General features: G+C 38.4%; 1 long non-coding RNA gene across 2 annotated transcripts; it reads right to left on the bottom strand.

The window, feature by feature from the left end:
- Nucleotides 1-57: 57 nt before the first annotated feature.
- On the bottom strand, nt 58-5,616 carry LOC309484709. Of its 2 annotated transcripts, XR_014200953.1 has the most exons (5): nt 5,359-5,381; nt 5,127-5,262; nt 2,640-2,720; nt 2,390-2,539; nt 58-1,128 (listed from the first exon to the last, which is right to left on the bottom strand). It is a non-coding gene; the product is annotated as an uncharacterized lncRNA (long non-coding RNA). The 2 variants fall into 2 exon arrangements; XR_014200952.1 differs by having other exon boundaries at nt 5,127-5,616.
- Nucleotides 5,617-11,559: the final 5,943 nt, after the last annotated feature.

Below are 11,559 nucleotides of genomic sequence, written 5' to 3'. Positions count from 1 at the left end.
TGTGCAAGGGGATCAAGAGCATCACTGACTACAGCAGAATAGATGTGCCCTCAAGATCTACACTGTTAGAAATTTCTTGTAATTTTACAGGAAATTCCTGGCTAATAGTTGCCGTAAATTTACTGTAAACAGTATACAGGACTGTTATTGTAATACTTAATACAACATCCCTACTGTAATTAATTACAATAATCATGTAAATTTACGGGTATTTGCCAGGAATTTCCTGTAATTTCACAGGATAGAATACTGTAAATATTACAGCAAAATGTTATATTTACGGCAACTCAGTAGCCAGGAATTTCCTGTAATTTCACAGGACAAATCAATATACTGTAAAACATTACAAGTATAAATATTACAAGTAAAAAGCTGTCATTTTCCGTATTGGCCAATTAAAAACACAACAATGGTATATTTTCTTTTTTTTTTATTAACAAACTGTGCAAAAATACATATTACAAAAGTATCCACTTTATCACACACAAACAAAATTTTACTTTTAAAGGGATACTCCACTTTTTTTGGAAATAGGCTCATTTTACAACTCCACCAGAGTTAAACAGTTGAGTTTTACCGTTTTCGAATCCATCCATTCCCTCCGGGTCTTTAGAACAATGTCAGAGTTTTTGGTCCCATTGACTTCCATAGTATATATTTTTTCCTACTATGAAAGTCAATGGGACCAAGAAGAATGTCAGTAACCAGACAGTTTTTGGTCCCATTGACTTCCATAGTAGGAAAAAATATATACTATGGAAGTCAATGGGACCAAAAACTCTGACATTCTTCTAAAGACCCGGAGATCAGCTGAATGGATTCGAAAACGGTAAAACTCAACTGTTTAACTCTGGGGGAGTTGTAAAATGAGCCTATTTCCAAAAAAGTGGAGTATCCCTTTAATGAAGAAGCTCACTTCCAGACGTCCAGGCAGCCTATCGTCAGGGGGAACACGATGATATGGAACAAAGGTGTCCAGCCAGACTTGAACTGCATAGGGGAAGTTGTTCATGTTACTATCCCATCAACTCAAAGTCCAGTTTTCTTAGGAGGGTGCAAACAGGAGCGTTGAGCCTGTGTCTCTTCTCGGCTTTACTGCCCGTCTGGGAGTGGATTCCACAAAAAGCTCTGAAAACCGAGAGAGAGGAAAAAAGTTTAAGTTTTCATATCTGTTAAATAATGACAAATACTGTGTAAAAAACATAAGTAACCTACTTGCTCATAAAATAAAATTACTTTGATGTATTTATTTAACATTAACAACTTTAACCATACAATTTAATTTAATGAATTAATGAAAGTTGTAATGTTAAACTGTTGTCCGTCAGTCTCTTCTGTTTACACAAATTATGTCCTGCAGGGGAAAACCAACTCTACTATAGAACAGACACTTAACAGCAATAGGTGGGTCTCCATCCAACTTTTTAATGCACATTTTAACCATTTGAAAAAGAAATCCTGACTGGAAACGGTTAAAATTCACATAAAATATTCTAATGTGAACAAAAACTTCTATGTGGATTGACAAATTTGCATTTTTTGCAATTATATCAGGTGTTTCAAGTTGCCCTGTCAACCTTACGTTTTGATCCCACAGCTGTTCACGACTCCTAGGTGCGTGACCATTTATAATTCGCATTACAGAGTTGATTGAAATGCTCTCCAATTAGAGGGGTTTTTTGCCAAATTTTTACGAATGCGTTTAAAGTTATGTTTTAATTGGATGGAAACCTATCTATTGACATCATTGCATAGAATATATCATAGAACCTAACAATACTTGTAATAAGGTAATAATTCATGGGACGTTACATATGAGAATGATGGATTCACTTTACAGTAAGGGGACATGAATTATCATGAATTCATGTATAAATTCATGCATGAATTATGCATTCATATCTCATGAATCATCAGGAACTAACACGAGTTCAACGTTTTCATTCATGACTTAATGGGTGAACAACACCTTAATTAAAACAATAACTAAGATGGGTAAATCATCATGAATTATGATTTATTACGCATGATCATGATGTTTTCTTTGTTCACAGTGTTTTCTTTGGTCCTTAGAAACACTGATGAACAATGTGCTAATGGTCGCATAACTGTGAACAAAGAAAAGCATCACGATCATGCGTAATAAATCATAATTCATGATGATATACTCATCTTAGTAAATTTTTTTATTAAGGTGTTGTTCACTCATGAAGTCATGAATGAAAAACGTTGAACTTGTGTTATTTCCTGATGATTCATGAGATATTAATGCATGAATGAATGCGTAATTCATGCATGAATTTATACATGAATTCATGATAATTAATGTACCCTTACCGTAAAGTGTTACCTCATTTTCTTTATTAGTGTGTAAACAGTTTAAACATACCTTTGTATAAAGTCCCTGAGGCGTCTTTAGGATACTGCATGTTGAACACATAGTAAGCAGCGAAGGTTTCAGCCACTCCATTCAAAAGACTGATTTGGGCCCCATCACAACTGTTCCTTCTATGAACACTTGTTGCTATTAGTGTCTCTTCTGAAATGCATTAACACAATATGATAATAAAAGGTGAGTAAATCATGGGGTAATTTTCATTTAAAAGTGAACTACTCTATAAAATAATGGAAGAATATACCTTGCACAATTTAGCAAGGTGTGCTGGATAGGTCTCTCTCTCTCTCTCTCTGGATATCAGCAGCTGTGGCAGAGGGCTAGGCTAGGGAATAAAAAACGTAAACATTACCAAATGTATTACCAATTACACAAATACCAAATAAAAAATCTATTATTATTTTAGTCCATATAGTCTGCCAGGCAGCCACATGTAATTTGAGACAAACAAAATGGTTAACTTAATTTTAATACTACTGATAATTTGCTGCCTTTTCTGAAGACAAAGAGAGCATTGAAAGCTTTTCAACAGAACCCAGGCTCCAGAAAAAATAATAATTTTATGACGATGCTGGTTGGATTTAGTTGCGCACGCGCAGTTTATTTTAGATACAGACAGTTACATGACTGCTCTTCCAACCTGGTTTGCCAAGCACAAAGTAATGTTATAACATATGAGCATACCAGATGCTATATTCAGCTTATCTCACAGTTATAGCTGACTCACATAATTAAAGATACCAGCATTGTCGTTTAATTAAAACCCATATTTCAACTAAAGTTTGCTTGTGTTTATTCAGTGACCGCAGGGCTGGACTGGGACAAAAAATCGGCCCGGGCATTTTGGCCCAGACTGGCCCACTATATGATCATAAACACCACCCATCTTTGCACACCCTTAAATATATGCATACCATCTCCTATTCCTTAAAACCACTAATGCCAGGTAATGAGTGAGTATAGGAACAAGTGAGAGTTAACAGATGAAATAAGTAAAAATTTGACATTTATTAATACAGTTGAACTATACTCCACAGTGATGAATCCTAAAACAAGCTATAAGCTGCATTGGCATAGCAATACCAGTGTTTCTCACATGATTTTTGGTAAAATTGTGGTGGGTGGACCTCAGTCCTTCTAGGGGGGTTTAAGAAGAAAATTCTGTAAAACCCCGTAAGAAAATTCTGTGCATTTTAATGTTAAATTCATCAATCTGGTGCACTTTGAGAGTTCAAAATTAAAAGCTCCAACCCATTCAGTGTGCAAATTAAACAAAGAAAAATTCAAACCTCTTTTAGTAACAGTGTCTGTCTATATTACACTACATAATAATAGTTATAAATAACATTAATCGTATGACAGTAATAGCCATATTTTGTAAAACAAATGCACTAAAAAATAAAGGAAACTTTCATAATTAGTTTTGTACCAATTTTTATACTTGAAAGAGATAAGCACATGATTTTTTATTTTGACGGTAACTGCATCAAGCTTTTATTTTGGTGGAAAACATGGTTTACAAATGCGTCTCGTTAAATTTCTAGTAAATTGCACTAATCGTCAACTATGCAGATGTGGAAATAATCTGTAACTGGGTTCCTACACTCATGACAGAGCCTAAGTGTTTTGAAAGTAGTTCTGCTTACCGCGGACTCTACACTCTCTCATCTCTCTCCTGATCCTCCTTACTATCCTCATCATCACTGGAGCTGATGAAGGGCGGAAAACATATATTTTGACACAGTTTACAGCGTCTGCTTTAAGGGCCTGTTTCAATTTTTTCACACTATTTCTCTGCACAATCCTTGCGTTTCTTCTCCATCTCGCTGACTATTTTGACAGATACACACTGACACTGCTGCACGCTCCCTCACTCGTTTAAAGTTGTGATTGGGCCAGCCCAGTGTCAATCAAGGAAAGAACCAATGGGCCGCTGATCTACGTGTTTCATGGGCTGGTCTGTCAGACAAAAAAAACGAACGCTGACTTTTTTTGACCAATGCATTACACCGGCAAAAACCCAGCGCCGCCAATTAAGCAAAAAAATTTAAAAAACGAATGGGCCGCCGATGTACACATTTTATGGGCCGTAAAAAAAGAAAGAAAGAAAAAAAAAAAAATACAAATGATGTATGAGTATGAGATGTATCGGCCCAAAAAGCACGTCGGCCCACCGGGAAAGTGCCCGGTATGCCCGATGGCCAGTCCAGCCCTGAGTGACCGTAAAATCTACAAACTTCGTTTATGCTAGTGTGCAAACCACGGCTTCAAGACCCCCGATTACAAGACAGCAAAGCAGAAGTCCTAATAATGTTACGACAGCCTGTCCAGTAGCACGTGTAATCAATGCAATAATAACCTGAGCTAACTGATCGGGCTAACGTTAATGCTTATTTTTAACAGTCTGGGCTAACGTTATTTGAGCTATCGTCATTGTGGTGGTTGTTTTCCATTAACGTTAGGCTACGTTACAAGCTCAGCTCTACTCGATTCTACTCACCATGTTTGTTTTTCCATTGAAAATAGTGCCGTGTATCTGCATGTGGTAACGTTACCATTTTCTTTATGGATTGAGTAACTTAAAGAAGACGCCGCTTCACAGCGGTCAGTTCAGGTTTATAACGTCGTTACCCGGGAGGGAGCGGGGCGAGTTGAGCTAACGTTATATCTAACATTACTCTAGCTAATGTTACTGAAATATACCAAGCGAAAAATTGTGAATATCTCGTACCTTGTAGCTGCATGTGGTAACTTTTTTCCGTATGGGTTGAGTAAGAAGACGCCACTTCACCGCGGTCAGTTCATGGTGTTGTTTTACCGGGAGTGAGCGAGTCGAGTCGGGGCGAACGTCACAGAAGCTAATGTCACTGAAATAAAACCAAACGAAACAATCACCACTCATATGACCGGTATTAATATATCCATAGACTTATAAAAATAGATTTCATGTTAACGTTTCATACCTGAGATGTGTTCCTTCCAAAAGTGTTTGATTCTGGTGCCGTTGGCCGCCACGGTACCGCGCAATTTCAAAATTCAAATCGCAGCAATCCCACAATGCTATGCGGTGGCTGTAAAATAATGCTTCTACAGTGTAGTTACAACAAAATTACAGGACTGTCCATAAATTTCCCATCATGCATTTGTATTTACAATAAAAACATGAATACAATATGTTGTTGTAAATTTTATTGTAAAAATTACATCAATTGCTAACAGTGTATCTCTTCCCGATGCCCTGAATACATTGAAGGGGGTGGATTGGAATCCACTGCTGCTTCAATGTAAGTAATGAGTGATTATAATCAAGGTATTAATCAATATTTTTCCTTCTAAATATCAAATGAGGTGAATGACATCCCTGGAGATTTTACTTTGTTATAGAAGTTACCAGTGTGATTACTGAAATGTTCTTTTCATGTATTCTTTAATGTCTGTATTTGATATTTGAATGCAGTAACAGTGCTTGCTTATTTAGCCCGGCTTCCAGAAATGAAATAGGGACTTGTTTTGTGTTTGAGAAAGGTCTTCAACATGTGTTAAAACACATGGTGGTCATTGAAGCCAATAATTTAAGGGACCATTTCTTTGTTAAAGCCTTATTTTCCAGTTAGACTAAAGTGTAGCTCTCCTTAAGAGAAAGAATGTATTATCTTGATGTTTAGAGAAGACTCTCCTTTTTATAGTTAGAGCCTGGCCAAATTCAACCTTGGAAAAGCTGTGTGTGGGTGTGTGTGTTAGTCTTCTTGGTTACAGGTTAAGGAACCACTGGCATTATTGGAGATTGACTGAGTTGTTGTTCTGGACATGTTGGCGCCCAGCAACCCAAATATGCGACCTGGAAGGTCACGACGTGCCTAACTTCAGGGTCCGAGTGTCAGCTGCATAATCGATGAAGATATGCTTCAGTCTATCTGTATATGTGTGGAAAATTACTATGTTTATCTTTTTCTTAGCCAATGAGAATCATTCAACCTGAAGCAAGGACGTAGCTTAGACCTTGGTGAACGGGCGCCAACGACCTGCGGAGCCAACAGGACAGAGTGTCTGACTCCCTCAGAGCGATTGTGGAAAAAGCAAGAAAAACTCAAAAATCATCCTGTCCACTCTAATTCAGAGGAAAGATTTACATCCCAACACAATCAATAAAATAAATTCTAGCCGCTGGAACAAATCTCCAGACACTGTGCCCTCTTGCCTAATGTCCACTTGGTCCACCATCCAGACATGGACACTGACTGTCTATATGATCACATCCACCAATATAAGAATTTGGTACATATTCTTTCAAAGAAACTCAAAGATGTCGCTCTAAACAGGACCAACCAGACAAGCTCCAGGTGGAGCAGAACCAGCCCTAACCCAACCAAGCTAATGAGACACACTTCAGGAAACCACATCCCAGCCAACACCTCATCTAGAGTCCCGGCCAAAGCACCTCGCAAGGCACCGCACAGGCTGAGTCTCTAAGTCTCTCACTTACTAACACACAGTGGAATAAAAAAAATATATAATGTAAGTGGTGTACAGTGCATGTACATTGTTTTTTTGATTGGTTGATGCTCGAGTTCCTACCATAACATTGCTTCCATCATTCATTATTTTCATTTAATCTATTGTAATTTTTCGTCATTATATTTTCTCAAAATGGCAAACAAACCATACATATTATTTTAAAAGTTAAAAAAAATTCTGCACGGAATATCCAAGGTCTAAACTCCTCAGTCTTTGGCCTAAAAAGTATAAATTCTGACTTTATGTAGGGATGGCTGACGCGAAACAGTCGTTCCGAAGCTTTGCGAGATCCCGAAGCGCAGATGTTTCGAAACACTGATCCGAAGCGTGATTCAAAACACCCATGTCACGTGACTATGGCCAAACGAAGCCTCGAAATCATCAGGTGTGGTCCGCCGAATCAGCGTTTGATTGACACGGTCGGGAACAGACCACAGACCACAGCCTATTTAGGCTTACATTTAAATTTACACAACACATTGACTGATAGGCTAGAGACAGACAGAGTATACATATAGTGACAAATTAATAGATACATAGATATAAATATATATAGACAGCTAGATTAATATAGATACATATATAGATAGATTATATATAAATACATAGATAGATTATAGATAGATACATATATCTATACATACAATTCTCACCTGATTTGGACTCTGAGACTTTGACTAATTATATGAAAGATAAACTTGGGCGTAATGTAACCTGCCAAAAGATAGAAGCTGTGCAAAGTCGGTTCAGTTCTTTTAAAATAACCGCAGAGTGTAAAGAAGTAGATGAAATGTATAATCCAGAGCTGTGGCCGGAAGGCACTTTCGTGCGGCGATTCTATGAGGCACGCAAACCTAAATCTATAGCTGTGCCAATATCAGTGTTGAACGTGCCTGTAATGGGATCTGGGGGACCTGATGTCTAGTACTAGCAACAGTGATGGTGCTCAGAGTGGTGTCATACAACTCACGAGGCTTGCGCCTAGGACAGAGTGCTGGAGACAGAGCACATCGGTTTGTGGTTGGTCAGCTACTGGAGACCACAGACATTATCTGCCTGCAAGAGACATTTTTAGCCAAACAGGACCTTGATAAACTCAATTCTGTCCACAGTGATTTTCATGGAGCAGGGGAATCCACAACAGATTTAAGCACCAAATTGGTGCGTGGTAGAATACCTGGAGGTGTGGCCATTTTGTGGCGCAAGAAATATGATCCAATGATCAGTATTATCAGATTAGAGGTGGACTGGTGCATTGCAATTAAAGTTGTGCATTCTATGAATGTTTTTATTATTTTAAATGTTTATACCCCATATGACTGCTATAAAAATGAAGATGAATATATGAATAGATTGGCCTTTTTGAACTCTTATATTAAGGAATGTACATATGCAAATATATTTGTGATGGGTGATTTGAATGCAGACATTTCTGATGACAAATCTCTCTTTGGTCAGCACTTGTTACAGTTTTGTCAGGATAGTAAACTGGTTCTTTCCAGTATGAATTTCCTACCTGCCGGTAGTTATACTTACGTCAGTGAAGCATGGAACACGACATCTTGGCTGGATCATGTAATCTGTACAGCCGATGCTCATGAAAGTCTGGAAAAAGTTGAAATTCTGTATGAGTTGACTACAACTGATCACTTACCTGTCTCTATGATTATAAATGTTGATAACTTACCTGACTGCAGTAGTTTGACAGAAGATGGCGCCAACATGGTCAAAGTGGATTGGGATAAACTAAATAGAGAGGATGTATTGTACTATTGTGGGAGGTCGGATGCTCTTCTAAGGGAAGTACAGTTACCCATGGGTGCTATTTTATGTTCAAATATTAATTGTGAAGATGTCACTCACTGTAATGACCTATATGAAATGTACAATGGTATAGTGAGGGCTATAGATGATGCCAGTCGTCTTCTACACACACACCCCAGAAAGGTTAAGAATATCAAACCTGGCTGGAATAAGTAGGCTATGTAGTTGACCACCATGAAGCTGCTAAGACGGCTCATAGGTCCTGGGTTATAGCTGGTAAACCCAGACAGGGGCCAGAGTTAGAACACAAAAAGCTTACCAGGGCTAGATATAAATATGCAGTGCGCTTTGTTGGAAAGCATGAGGAAGCCTTAAGAGCTCACTCTATGGCTGAAAACTTGATTGGCAACAATGTCACTGAGTTCTGGAAGGAGGTGAAAGTTACAAATAGGGCCAAGACAATATTGCCTTGCCATATCGAAGGGGTATCTGGTGCAGAAAATATAGCAGAGCTGTGGAGGCAGCATTATGCAACTCTGTTTAATTGCATTAAAAGTGAGCCCTATTGTGTGGGGGAGTTAAATGAGGATGTAATCCACTTTACTCCCAATGAGGTTTATAATGCTATAGAGCAACTAGCTGATAACAAAGCTAGTGGCAAAGATAACATCACTGCGGAGCATCTCAAGTTAGCCAGCCCCAGAGTGTCAGCCCTTCTATCCTTTGCCTGACAGGGCTGATGACTCATGGTGTACTGCCAGACACCATGTTGATCGTCACATTAGTGCCCGTCATTAAGGACAAGGCGGGGAAAATAGGGAGTTTGGACAACTATCCGATTGTTAAGTCTGACGTCACGCGTGACGTTTTGGGTCCAAGCGCTCCTCTCGTCCAGAAATAACAATGGTGGAACCTGTAAATTTATTTACGATCACGTCCTTCTTAGTGAGGCACCCTTGGCGGTCAAAAAGGGTTTAAATTCCTTTAACACCAACAGAGTGGTTAGTGTAGCTCATCACTCAGGTGGCATAATTAAGGGTAGAGTCCAGGCATGAATGAAAAAGAAGATTTACGAGGTTGAAGTGAGTTAGCTCGGGACACGGGACACAGCACTGCGGCATTGTAAAAACACTCAATAATAACCAAAACACTAGCGAAAGCGGTAGGTAGGTAGAGAGGACCTGGACTTTGGACCCGGAAAGAGTATTGGTTACGTCACGACTTAACAACCGAATAGACCCATCGCTCTAGCATTCTTTCAAAGGTGTTAGAAAAGATGCTACTAGATAGACTGAGTGGGCTCATTTACACCACGGAAAATCAATTTGGCTTTAAGTCTCAACACAGTACTGATCTATGTATCTATGCATTGAAAGAAGCTGTTGAATCCTATAGAAGGCAGGGCTCTACAATGTTTATTGGGTTTATTGATGCGTCCAAGGCATTTGATAGAGTAAATCATCATAAGCTTTTTACTAAACTTATGATTAGGGGTGTGCCGGGATGCATCATACGTATACTGGCTTACTGGTATGCAAAACAAAGCATGCAGGTTAAATGGGGAAATAGCTTATCGTCACCATTCAGTGTAAGTAATGGTGTACGGCAGGGGGGGCTTTTGTCTCCGGCACTGTTTAACTTATATATGGACAACCTCTCAAAGCAGTTGGGGATATGTAAGACGGGTTGTGTAATAGGGAACACTCTGTTAAACCACCTGATGTACGCAGATGATTTAGTTGTTATGTCCCCCAGTACTGTTGGGTTCCAGCAGTTGTTGGATATATGCTCCAAGTATGGGGGTGAGTTTGATGTACAGTACAATGCAAAGAAGAGTGTTGTGTTGGTTTGTAGGACTAAGGAAGATCAGAAGCTGCACTTTCCTATGTTTTACCTGTCAGGGCAATATATCTGTGTATCTAACTGTACAAAATATCTTGGGCATATCATTACTGACAAGATGGAAGATGATGCTGACATGTATAGGCAAAGACGAAAGTTGTATGTACAAGCGAACATGTTAGTCAGGAAATTTCATTACTGCTCTGATGATGTGAAAGTGCACTTGTTTCGTGCTTACTGTACCCCTATGTATGCAGCCCCATTATGGGTCAACTACAAAAAGGAGACCATGCGCAAACTGCAGGTAGCATATAATAATTGTCTGAGGATACTGCTGAAGAAGCCCAGGAGCAGCAGTGCAAGTAAGCTTTTTTGTGACTTGAGGCTAAGCTGTTTACAGGCCCTCTTGAGGAACCTAATGTTTAAGTTTATGGGTCGACTTGATGAGTCACAAAACTATATTATAGTAAGGCTCACAAGTCCCAGGTGTAGCTCGGTCCGATATCAATCACATCTATGGAAGCATTGGTATGAGTGCCTTTTAAGACTTTTGTGAAAAAGGGTGTATTGTATATGTTTATGTAATTGTTTTTTGTTTGGTTTTTTTGTTTTGTTTTTGTTGTTGTTGTTTGTTTTTGTATGGTGTATGTCCTGCTGTTGGGCCTAGAGCCTGTAATAAAGTTTATATATATGAAGAGTTCAGATGCAAAAGCCTCTAAATGCCATCTGAAATTTTCTTATAGAATGATCATTTTTATCAAGCTTGTATATTTAAATTCAATAATTTCCCTTAAATGGCAATGAAGATTACCTATTAATTGTATTATAAGTGAAATTACTGAACTTAAATACACAAGCTTGATAAAAATGATCATTATATAAGAAAATTTCAGATGGCATTTAGAGGCTTTTGCATCTGAACTCTTCATATATAGATACATAGATTATATCTAGATACATATCTAGGTACATATCTAGATACATATTTAGAGACATAGATATAAATAGCTACATATCTAGATACATAGATAGATAGATTTGGA

The sequence above is a fragment of the Leuciscus leuciscus genome (genome assembly GCF_965113295.1).
Source record: "Leuciscus leuciscus genome assembly, chromosome: 21".
Lineage (NCBI taxonomy): Eukaryota > Metazoa > Chordata > Actinopteri > Cypriniformes > Leuciscidae > Leuciscus > Leuciscus leuciscus.
Note: the sequence above shows the minus strand (reverse complement) of the source record. Positions and strands in the feature narration are given on the sequence as shown.